This window comes from Ostrinia furnacalis, unplaced genomic scaffold (assembly GCF_004193835.3).
Source record: "Ostrinia furnacalis isolate ACB-3 unplaced genomic scaffold, ASM419383v2 OfSCF0606, whole genome shotgun sequence".
NCBI lineage: Eukaryota > Metazoa > Arthropoda > Insecta > Lepidoptera > Crambidae > Ostrinia > Ostrinia furnacalis.
The window spans coordinates 621618-634663 of NW_021130845.1; the positions used below are offsets into that span (position 1 = coordinate 621618).

At 38.4% G+C, this 13046-nt stretch overlaps 1 pseudogene; it reads left to right on the top strand.

Annotated features, from left to right (window-relative positions):
- Nucleotides 1–4398: 4398 nt before the first annotated feature.
- On the top strand, nt 4399–6371 carry LOC114366268 (chromobox protein homolog 1-like; annotated as a pseudogene).
- Nucleotides 6372–13046: the final 6675 nt, after the last annotated feature.

Consider the following 13046-nt stretch of genomic DNA (forward strand, 5'->3'; position numbering starts at 1 on the left):
TTATGAGCTATTCAACACAAAAATTATTATTTCAATCAAACTAGTAATTCTTGAGATTAGCGCGTTCAAACAAACAATCAAAAAACTCTTCAGCGTTTTAATATGAACTTGTTGTTGTTGATTTTTGGCGTCAAACCTTAGACCAGGCATACGGCTAGGCAACGTAGTCGTGCAGGAGGATACAAGGAAGAGGGGCAGCCACAGTAGGTAACACAGAGTCGTTCAGGTGAGTGCCAGGAAGAGGTGCAGCAACCGCAGTTAAGGAACGGCTGGGACGAACAAGGATCGGCGAATCCAGCTCGTATGCCTTGATAGGGTTACACTGGTTGAGGCGCTCCTTTTCAAGACTTGGAAGCCTGCGGGTAACGAGCCATTGGACGTGGAGAGGGTCATTAATTATACACATATTTTCTACTTTGGCGAACATTTGCACGAGAACGGTTTGTTCAAAACATATGAATTTGGTCTTATTTAATGCAGAATTAAATGCCCTTCAACCATTAGGAAGACCACTTTTCGATAGGGTAAGTCCTTTACGCGGTATAACTGGAAAACCGAAAAAGCGCCCCTTTCGGGGGCCCCCACCACTTAAGCACAACTCCGTCGAAGTCGAAAACTTAGGAGAGTCTTAATGTGCAACCAATGAAGCCATTAAAGCAATAAAATCTTTTGTAGGAATTATTTCCGATTTAAAAGTTAATTCTACTGGACTATTATGAGAAAGACATACGGCTAAACATCCATTGGGGGAATTTATCATTCTGTAGTAAGTTTGACCTGACTGGCTGTACAATGAGTAAGGTGTGTGATGTGAACTAATTAAATAGTGGGTATGTTTCATGTAAGTGTTAAGGTTATGAAATAAGGTTGTTTAATTAAATTAAGAATTAAATATAACCGCGGAGACTACAGCGTACCTAATTTTTTCTCTATTTGGTTAGTAAAATTTACATTGGAGATACGATATTTTATTGCAAGTAAATTATGTGTAAAAGGTAGTTTTTATCATTAGTATTATCGTCATCATCATTCAATGTATGAAGCGGCAATATGTATTTCTACCTTTTTTAAAGTATATTCTAAGCACTATAACCTTATGCACATTAAATGTTATTCCAGAAAAAATAATGCATCGTTTGATATAGGGTAATTGCGCCGGTTTTCCGTCCAGCTCCTGTTTTCGTCCATTTGACCGACTTGCCACAAACAAATACGGAAAATTAGAATACAAACCTAACTTTCCGTGCAAGTTTGGACTTGTTACAATCTATAATATCTAAGTAACAGTTCTGCCTGCATGAAAATGTAATTTGACAAGAAATAACTCCAAAAAAATTTACGGAAGTTGCTGCTGCACACAGGTGAATGGAAAACGTCGTCAAGTTAGAAAAAAAACGTGCCGGTAGGGAACTTTCATGATATGTTTAATTACTGTTTTAGCTACTTTACGTCATGTTTTTGGCACGTATGTCTAATTATTAGCATAATAAACACTATTTTAAGGGTTTATCAAAGTTTTTGTATAGAAATCTTAGATAATTAAGTGGACTAATACTAGCATAACAATTTTGCAAGATTTTGGTTTTCGTCCACGTGGACGGAAACCCTGACACCTAGTTAATATTTTTAGTAATCATTTTACTTCAATGGACCTACAAAATACAATGTTTTTTCTTCCAATATGATCTTTATTGCTATTACATTAAACATTTTAGTTTACGTCCACTTTTTAACAGTGATAAACCCATAAAAACCGTTAAAAAGATGTGGACGAAAACAAAAAACAGCTTTAAACGTTGTTGTGTTTTCGTCCATGACGTCATGAGCAAGCACTGGGGTGGACGAAAACCAAAATTAGCTATTCCTGTAGATTAGTTTTCGTCCATTTGTCCTTCGACCTATTGCAATATTTTCCTAAATTTAGGTAAGAAACTTATTTAAATCTTTTTGATATCATTTGAAAGCTAACAAAATTACCTTTCAAATGATATACCACAATCCATAGTTACTGTATTGTAGAATTGGTTTTAAGTTAATAATTCAACTGCACCCTTTTTTCTACACAGTGGTCGAAAACTAGCGTACACTAGGACGAAAACTGATTTTTTTGGACGAAAACTAGTGAAATCGCATCTTTTGCATAAAATATTTTTTATAAAAAAACCCGTGTTATTTACTTATTCTCATATAATATTAACGTAAAGTAGACTATATAAGGACTAAAATGACATATGATACATATGAGTAAGGGTTTTTTAAGATATTCATTTCGCATCACAAAGTTGGCAACTCCGATAATTGGACGAGAACTAACGCACTTACCCTAGGTACAAACCGTTTTGATATGCCTCGTAGTTTAGAATTATTCAAAATTGACACTAAAATAAATCTCTTCTCCTGTAAAATTGTGTTTTGTCGATTGTGGCTTCATTCCCGGCACCCATCGAAATTTATAAAAAAAAACAACGGTGCTAAGTTTTTTTCATGTTTTTTTTTTTCAAAAAACTGAAAAAAAAAAACAATTTTTTTTTTTCATTTTACATCATTAGGACTTACCCTATCGAAAAGTGGTCTTCATGATGATTGAAGGGCATTTAATCATGCATTGAATAAGACCAAAATCATATTATGTTTTGGACAAACTGTTCTCGTGCTTATCTTCGACAAAATGGAAAATGTAAGTATAATTTAATAACCCTCTCTACGTCCAATATCTCGTCACCCGCAGGCTCCCCAGCCTTGTAAAGGGCCACCTCAACCAGAGTAACCCTATCAAGGCTCGCGAGTTGGATTCGCCTATCCTTGTTCGTCCCAGCCGATACTTTACTACAGTTGCTGCACCTCTTACTTGCACTCTTCTGAACGACTCTGTTTTATCCACTATGGCTGCCCCTCTTCCTTGTACCCTCCTTTAAGACTGCATTGCTTAGCCGTATCCGTATGTCTGGTCCAAGGTTCGACGCCACAAAACGATTTATTTTTGTGTTTAATTCTACTGGCCTACAAGAAATCAGAAACATTTTTTTCTCCTTTCAATCATCCAAAATCATCATGAATCTAATTACAAGGACATGAAGGTAGTTATAATTAATTGTTCTTCGGTATCAATTAATACTTGTGATGGTATTAGGTAGGAGGTTAATAAAATTAATAAGTTTTAGTTAAATGACGTCCACAGCTGAACAAAGGCCTCCCCAAGAATTTCCATAACGACCGGTCCTGCATCCCGCTCCAGGCTCTTTCCGCGACCTTCACCAGATCAGTGCCCAGTCCCGTGCCCACGCTATTCGCTGGGTGCGAAGTACTAGGTGGGGGTAACATAATCTATCGCAGCGCTCATGGTGGTCAAAAGTAGAAATAATGTAAGCTCTGTCATCAGATGTATCTGTCAATGGCAAAGCGATTCTACATAATACATTTTAATATCATTAAATAATCGCATGAAAAGGGTCCTACTGGGAACTAAAATAAAAGAGTGGACTGTATTTCGATAGGGCTGGTTTAATAGCCGTTTACAATTTGGAAATAACTACACTATACAACGTGGTAGTACAAAAATGAGTCACAGTAGTTGTTGTGCACAGATGTTTGCCTTATGATGAGAGCGTGAATTATTGAACTCTGCCCTTGTTTTGTTCCTAATTCTTCTACATCTCGGAATTGTCCAGCCAATACCAACAACTTTCCTTTAAATACGGTTTGTGGTTGGAATTTGATATTGTAACACTCACAAACCCGGTCTTCAAAACAATACTCATTTCGATCTGAAAACGATATTTAATTTATTACTAGCGATACAGGAACATTTAATTATATTTACTGTTATATAATGAAACCGTTAAAGAAGCTTTATCTTTTTGTTTTACTGTAAAACTACAACTATGAATCTAACTATGAATGAAGTAAACAAACCCTGACACAATCAAAATTAAACACACTTTTAGGACTTACCTCATTTGATTTGAATGACCAAAATGATTTCAAAACCTTTTTTCCACCCAAATCGTGATATCACAACAATTTATTAGTCGAAAATATTTGTTATTTTTTCATTTCGATATTTTTTCACAATTATACGACCTAAATGTCAATGTGACAGAGCCCACAAAGTTGTGGACGCTAGTTGGCGCTGTAATCGTGCACAGAGCCAATATCTTTCGGCCCTTCGTCGCCACTCGAGTATTTTTATGCCACGTAGTATCGATAAATTCAATTGAACATTCTAAAACATCGATATTGTAGAACGACATTACTGACATTGACAGAATGTCGGTTGTCCGATCCGATCGGTAAAATAGCCGGTGAATCCCAGTGAATCCGCGTCTGTTGTTGCGTTTGGAGTTGTTGAAATTGTTTGTTAATGTTGGTTTTTACTTCTACTGGCTGATAAATTAAATTAATCTATTATTAAAAATGCCAAGAAAGAAGAACGGTTTCGATCTTGCAGACCTTGAAGGCTCCAGGTATTGACAAAATGTTATCTTGTATTTACAGCTTTTTCTGTGCATTACTTACTCCTGTTCCACTCTACTGCTATTTTAGGGATTGAAAATATACATCATTTTCCAGCATCAACCACCTGTCTAAAGGTCCTTAATCAAATTAAACATTCGTATAGTCTCAGTCTTTATTATTGTTTTCATACCTAGTACTTCACTCAATTATGTTTCTGTATTTTCTTTAGTGACGATAACACTTGGGAGCCTGAAGAGAATCTGGGTGGTGCAGAATTGACAAATACTTACGATGATGCTCAGCAAAAGAAAGATAAAGATACTGCATCATCGGAAGTGTTTGAGAAGAGACAGGAAGAAAAGAGTTGAGGTAAGAAACTTAAAATTGAGATTTTTAAATAATTATTGAGTCTGTTACAAACTTTCAAATTAAATTCACCCTTATGGAGAAGATGGTCACTTTCAAGCTAGAAATCTCAATTCAAAAACTGAGTCTAAATCAAATTTTTTAGCATACACATTTTTTTCTCATAGTATGCCATGGGAAATTACCAACAGTCTATCTATATCATTGATTTACAGGTTCATAATTTTAATCAATATCAATGAAGTTTTTGTTCTGTTGATTTTTTACTAAATTTTTAGGAAATTGAGAAACCTAGAGGCATAGATAGAGGATTGCGAGGATTCCAGAGAAGATTTTAGCAGCACAACTGCATAATAGCAGTCTATTCTTTTTGGTAAAATGGTAAGATATTGCTTCATATCAGACTGTTTACTGTTAAGGAATCAGAGGCCTGTGAGCCTAGTGCAGAAGTTGTGGTTTTTACATCCTAGAAAATGATATTTGTGAATAAAGATTATTTCCTATTTATTTATTTTGTTGCAAAATTGCACTTAGCTTCAGTGTCAAGCTTGATGTGCCTTTCTGAAAGAAAGAAAGAAGAAAGAAAAAATGTTTATTCAGTATCATCGACAATACACTTACAATACTTAACATAATTTAATGAGTGAACTCAGCATGGTGTCATAGCATCTCAGCAGATAATGCCACGACGCTGGTCTTCCGTGGACATGCACTGACTGTACCTATTTCTTACAAAAAATCTGCCTTATTAAATATTAGTATCTGTTACTAGTGTTGTATATTTTTTCAGCTATAAACTATATTTTTAATGTTCTATTTATTAACGTTTCAGGCAAGGCTGCCCAGACCTGGATGTGGTGCCCAGAAAGGACTTGAGTCTGCACCATCCTGAATTTGTGATTGACTTGCCCTTCAGTGTGAGACTCAAAATTGGGAAGACACCTAGGATAGCTCCAGAGGTTTGAAATTTATATTATTATCAATTGTTTCCTATACAAAGGCTGTATTCAGAGACGCGGCGTGCAAATAATACGAGCTCAGTGATGCCTTGTGTTGTACCTACCATTTCACAGTGAAAACTGCCACAGTATTCACAGAATTCATACATCACAGAATGACGGAAATCCCCTTTTTCCACTTTGTATTATTTCTGAAATACAAGGTTCTCAACTGATGTTATTATTACTTCATTCATCAAATTAGTAATGTAATTTATTGACCATGACAAGATTATTGCCTATTCTTACATGAACTTACACACAATTTCCGAAATTCCACATTGTGCTTTTAATCGCACTATTGAGATGATATGAATTAACAAATTCAGCATGAAACAGCTGTAGTGACTTGGTATATCCAGATTGTATAAACAAGAAAATATTATCCACAGCTACCGCCAGTACCTGAGCCCGAGCCAGAACCAGAGCCAGAGCCGGCGCCAGAACCACAACAGACACCGATGGAGCCAATGGACGTGTCTAACACTGAACAGGACCAAACGGCAGAATCAGCACTGTTGAACCCAGGGGAACAACCAGGTTAGAAACACTTTCTAAGTATGTAATTTTACTCTTCATATGCAGATCCTCATTGATTATCTTATTATAGGGTGAGACATCATAAATATTTATTTCAATCTGAAAAGATTCAACAAATTATTCTATTCACACCAGTTCATAATACGCAGTCATCGATTTTATTTAGTTCTTTCTTAGGCCCCTTCCAGGCTGCTTATACACGTCCCAAATAGCTTGACTGAAATTGATTCCATTATGCAAAAAGTATTAATTAAAGTAATCATAATTAAGTTCTGAGATCCTGATCATGCTTTAAAGGGAGACATTGGAACGGTGATACTATACCGACCTATAACCACAGAATAATAATAAGTACTCTATAACTCACAACTAAACTAAGTACATACAAATTTCTAACTTTGGATCCCCAAATGTGCCCAAATTGACTGATTCAAGCATCATCAAAATATAAATTCTTTAATCTTAATAAAAAAACAAAAAAAGTACAGGTTACGATAAAATACCAATGACATTAATTAAATCCAGTATAGACTTTATAGCTGAACCTCTTGCCCATATAATAAACTTAATGTTTGAAACGGGAATATTTCCAGATGATCTGAAAAAAGCTCTGGTAAAACCTCTCCACAAAAAAGGACCAAAGGATGAACACGAAAATTACAGACCTATAGCATTATTACCTAACTTTTCTAAATTATTCGAGAAGATAATAGCAAAAAGGTTAACAGCGTATCTAAATAAAAATAATATCTTAAGTACTAACCAATTTGGATTCCAAAAAGGAAAAAATACAACAATAGCTATTTGCTGGGTGCGAAGTATAAGGTGGGGGAACCACGAAACGATCGCAGCGCGCGTCATGGCCAAAAAAGGAACTTTCTGTGGCGGACCCGTTTTTAGTAAATAAGAATGACTGAGTGAGTGTGTGTGTGTGTGAGTGGGTGTGTGTGAGTGTGTGTGTGTGTGTGTGCGTGAGGCATATGAGGTGCGTATCTAAGAAAAGGAAGGGTGAAAGAAAAGCTCGCTGATGGAAGTGAGTAGGAAGCGATAGTCCTACTAATATTATAAATGCGAAAGCCTGGATGTCTGGATGTTTGTTACTCTTTCACGCAAAGAACTACTGAACGGATTTCGATGAAATCCCACAGCATCACTGTTTATAACCGAGTATAACATATAGGCTATAATTACGATCTGTGACAAACGAAATTCCACAAAAAAAGCTTTTGGGCAAAAGCTAGTTTGTACATAATGAAAACTCGATAAACAAGACAGAGGTAAATTATAATTTATGATAATTATCATTTTATCGTATTAGCTTAGACCGGGATATTGAGCAAGTTCTCAGTTGCATAGTAATCTAGCGTGTAAAGATAGTTGGTTATTGCGATTTTACAACTATGTTTTGTGTACGAGTAGAAATTTAGGGAACTGTTAAGTTTGTTGTATAAGTAGTCACCAAGAAAACAGAAAAAGTTATGTGATTTAGCGGTTCTGTATAGTTTTTTCGGACAGACTTTGCCTTTTCTGCGTTTGTCTTTTTAACTAGATCCGGGTCATACAACAGCTGAGAGTGCTTTTTAAGGATTGTTTGGAGGATGAAGGACTGCCTGACTGAGAGGACGGCCCAGCTCTTATACAACTCTTCAGTGGAGTAGCGGGGTGGAAGGCAAGCAGCCACTTTCAAGATGAGACGCTGCGCTTTTTCCGCTTCTAAAAGGTGTCTTTTGTCAGTCCCACCCCAGGAAGATATGCAGTAGTTGACAACCGACTGGCAAAGGGCAGTATAGACCATTTTTATCACCCGACGATCGGCTACGTGTCTGAGAGATTTAAATATGTAAATGAGTTTGCGCAACAGAACGACGAGTGTATCAATGTGAGGTTTAAAGGAGAGCGACTGGTCTATCCCAAGGTATTTAATTTCATTTGTTCTAGTGAGACTGGGACAGGAACAAGGATCAGCAGCAGCACAACTGTGTACGAACAACTTTAGGTCATGACTCGGCAGTAGGTTAGTGCGGAAGGCAAAGGTAATATATTTTGTCTTGTCAATGTTTAGGGTAAGAATGTTCTGTCTGAGCCATTCCCCCGCCAAGTTTAGTCCCTGTTGGGCATGCATAAAGACGTCATGCCAAGATTTGCCACTGAAGAACAGGGCAGTGTCATCCGCAAAGGTAAACAAAGTTCCATTATGCAGGGGCAGCTGGCACAAGTCGTTGATATACACCAGGAATAGCGTTGGCCCAAGAATGCTGCCCTGGGGGACGCCATAAACGATATCGACCTCCTCACTAGTCCAGTCATCAATTTTGACACGTTGAGTTCTGTTTGTTAAATAGTCCTCGAAGAGTTTGAGTGGAGTACCACGAACTCCGATATTCTCCATCTTTGACAGAAGGTGCGGAAAGGAGACCGTATCAAAGGCCTTGGCTAGATCGAGGAATACTGTTAGGCACTTTTGTTTCGCATCTAAAGATGTTATGACAGAGTTGACAAGCTCATGAACAGCGTCGCTCGTAGACTTGCCACGACGAAAACCATATTGGGCAGGCGACAGACAGACAGTAGGTTTTTACTCTCCAAGTACTTAATGAGTCTATCGTTCATAATACGTTCTGCAATCTTGGAGAAGGTAGGGAGTAAAGAAATTGGCCTATAATTATACACGCGATCTTTAGGACCCGATTTATGAATAGGTTTTAATAAGGCCACTTTAAAGACCGATGGAAACACTCCATTGGTAATTGAGAGGTTAATAATGTGGCAGAGAGGAGATGTTAATAGCGCCGCATACCTTTTCGTGATCTTAGAAGATATAAGGTCAATTCCCACCGCACAATTATCCCTCAGACCCATAATGAGTTTTAAAACCTCATCTTCGTCCGCTGGCGACATTACAAGCGAGAATGGGACGGCACAAGACATTTTAGGGACAGAAGAAAACGTTGTTTGGTTTGAAGAGTCAATTTTTTCAGCCAGATTTTTTCCTACATTAGCGAAGAACTTATTTACTTCNTTACGACTACATAAGGTTTGACCACTACAGTTTGCAACAGTAGCCAGAAAAAAAATAAAAATGATTTTTCTCCATACAAATTTTCTTGTCATAATTTTTTTAAGCATGAAAGGCTCGTTTTATCGAAAAATGTATAATGACAAATGTTGATCAGCATTCAAAATGCTATCCAAAACAATTTTTGTTTCGGTGAAATTATGACTTTCGATCGTATGTCCACCTATTTTTAAAATCAAACTACTGTGTGCCGGGTCGAGAAGTTGAGACGAGTGATTGACATTTTTTTCTGAGCCGGTTACTTTTTTACGCCACGCCATGTGCCAGAGGTATTTCACATTATTTAGGGCCGATTCCAACTGCGACTTTTCGAACGCTCTCTTAGCTTTTTTCAGAGAAGATGTACAAAAGTTCCTATAGCGTTTGTATGTTGTTTTAATAATCTCGTTAGAAGGATCTGATTTGTATTTTTTAAATATGTTGTCACGGTTTCGCATACATCGCAGCAGGGCTTTGGTTATCCATGGCCTGTGAATGAATTGTCTTTTTGGAGTTTTTCTAGTGGAAGAGCTTTCCAAGATAGCTGTGTTTAATCGCTCAACCAGCAAGCTAGCCGCGCTGTTAGGGTCCTTGCACATAAGTACGGAACCAAGATCAATCTCCTGGACCAGTTGATCTAATTTTTGGAAGTCGATGTGAGATGTATACTTCTTATGGGAGCTCAGTTGGGTTTTGAGGTTTATGCTTATAGCTACCGATTGATGGTCAGTGATAGAGGTCTCCAGTGCTATACAGGCAGCTTCAAGTTTGGACTTTATCATTATGTGATCGAGACAGGTTCGAAAGTGAGTAATTTCGGAATGCCCATCGAGGATCCCATGGGCAGCCAGCATATTTAGATAATCATTGGAATATTTCTCAGAACTATTTGGTGAGATATCAATGTTAATATGTACCACAAAGGAAAATATTTTTAAAAGTAGTTAATTTAGAGAGTAAAGCGTCCATTGAGTTGATGAAATTGGTAGGGTCCTTGTAGCCTGGAGGTCGATAGACACCAATAATACAGGTCCCATTGTTGAATTTTAATAGTAGGCAGTTACAATCCTCGACTTTCGGTTCCTCGAAGGTTCCTTTTAAGTGGTCTTTGAGATATATTACAGCTCCTTCGTTTTGTGTGAGGTTGGTTAAGTTGGCTGCATGAACATAGCTATTTAGACTAGGTACAATATTAGTTTTTGGAAGCCAACATTCCGTCAATACCAATACGTCCCAGGCCACTTCAGATCTTTGTAGGAGTGTTTCGAAGTTATCTAGGTTACAGTTTATACTGCAGATGTTTTGCATTAGAACATTTAAGGATAATTTATCAGTAAATATCTTTTCCTTAACGTCGCCGACCCCACACGTAATCACACAGGAGGGAGACAGGGAGTCCAGATCAAGGTTTAAGGTGTTAATATTTTGCATTATAGGTGATTTTATTGAAACAATGTAATTGCGTCACGAACTTTACGTGACTGACAGAAATAAATAGAATGGTTAGAACCGTGATCAGGACCCCCTCCCTCCCCGCATGAACGAAATTTGTAGTGTGGTGTTTATTGAGTGAGTTATGTGAGTGTGTGTGTGTATGTGTTAATACTCCTAGCTTAAAAGAAATTGTTTTGTAAAAACAAATATGTAGAATACCAATAAGATACGTGCAAGACAGCAGCAGTATGTTGAGATGACGTAATTCTGCAGATCATTATACAATAAACATAAATCAGAAAATTATATTTGGTGAGGCATACCTCGGAAACAGTATACAAGTAGGCCATGTACGGCTGGCATATAACAAACAAGACTGAGAATGGCAAAAGAATTGGTAGCCAGCTTCGGAATGTTTGTAAACATTGAAATACATTGGCAGAAGTAAAAAAGAAATATAAAATAGACAAAAAAATATCATAAAAAAAATTTTGGAATTTCGCTCTCTTCATTCACTCGTATTGGGGGTTGATCTTCGTCCTTCTTGATGTATACCTTCCCAAACGAAGTCCAGGTGGCCGCAATTTTACGATCTTTAACAGCTCCCTTGTGAGATAGAATACTCGACGGGCTTTCGCTGTAAGGGCTTCCGATAAGAACACAGTTTTGCTTGGACCTGGAAGCTTAAGTGCTTGTTCACGTAGATACGCGCGGGCGCGGGTGCGGGTGCGGGCGCGGGAAACGTTGCGAGCTCGTGTTCACATTAACCACCAGGCGTTCGCGCGAGTGTGACGTACTATCGTTTCTAGCGACAAGTTCAAACTGGTTGAACTTACCTGACGTCGCGAGTGAAACGCGCGCGCCGCGCGCCGCTAGTTTGACATGAACACACACAAACATCTTCACGCGTTGAAATTACCGCGAGCGCTCCGCGCGCACCAGTCGCTAGCTTGCCCGCTAGTTAGACCGCACCTGCGTTTCGTACGTGAACACTTGGAATCACTACATATGTTTGATATTTCGTCACCGCGCCCGCCACCGCGCCCGCGAGTCAACGTGAACAAGCACTAAGAGTCGAGGTGTTAATCGTGGCTTTATTGGACAGGCGTTTTTCTTTATTGTACTCCCTGAATCTTCGAACCAAATTCTCCTTCCTTGACGTGGTAGTGAAATTCACTACTTCTGTTTGATTTTTCATACGAATAATGTCTCGGATCTCGGAGTCTTGAACTTGGGGAGTTAAGTCTATGGCCGAGGCCAAGGTTTGTACAATGTCACGCAGAGATTTCTTGTTTTCCTGGTCAAGTTTCGGGATGTTGCGTATTTCCACTGACGCAGACTTTGAATCTCTCTCCAACATATCTATTTTAGTTTCAAGCTACTTGATATGAGATTTATATAGCTGATTGTCCGTTTCAAGTGACTCAACCTTGTTAACGAGAGCATCATATTGGGACGACATAATGTCCATTGACTTTTTGATTTCGGCATTTTGTTCAATTAAGGTGTTAATTGATGAGTTAAGGGAAATAAATTTCTCCTCCTGATATGAGTGCAGCCTGTCGAACATTTGTTTGAAGTTTTGAACTCGCATAAAAATTCATCTGGGCGGTCCGGCGTGTCTGCGAGCCTGCGCTTCACTCTTTTTGAGATATTTACCGCACTATCATGCCTCACTAACCCAGATGATGGGACAAGTTTAATTCTGAGTCAGATCCGTAGTGAGAGGGTGGTTTTTCTGGTTCGACATTGATAGCCGAAGCGCTGTTAAGAGGCGGTTAACGTTGAACTCTCGGCATTGTTAGATGAATAATTTCTCGTAGGCCTAAATGACGCACGGAGCCGACGGCAAATGAATTGGTGAAGGGGCGGGGCTTGCTCTAGCGCACACCCACTAGATGCGTAGGAGTGGTTTGAACGGCAAGGCGATGTTATGTATAGCGGACGCACTCACGCACATAGGGATGTTTCACTCACCCAATGCGCGGCGATCTTCACTTGTTGCTGCGCTCCTGGTAGTTCGGCCGGGTTAAACTTAGCAAAAATTAAAATATTATTTTAAAAATTTCTTGACACTAACTAAACACACGTCTGATCGCCTCAGAGGTCCGGAGGGAAGGGGGAATGAGTCAGATGAGTGAAATCCTTTTTCGCGCTAGACCTGCATACCAATTTTGTGATGTATCGCAAACACTTTC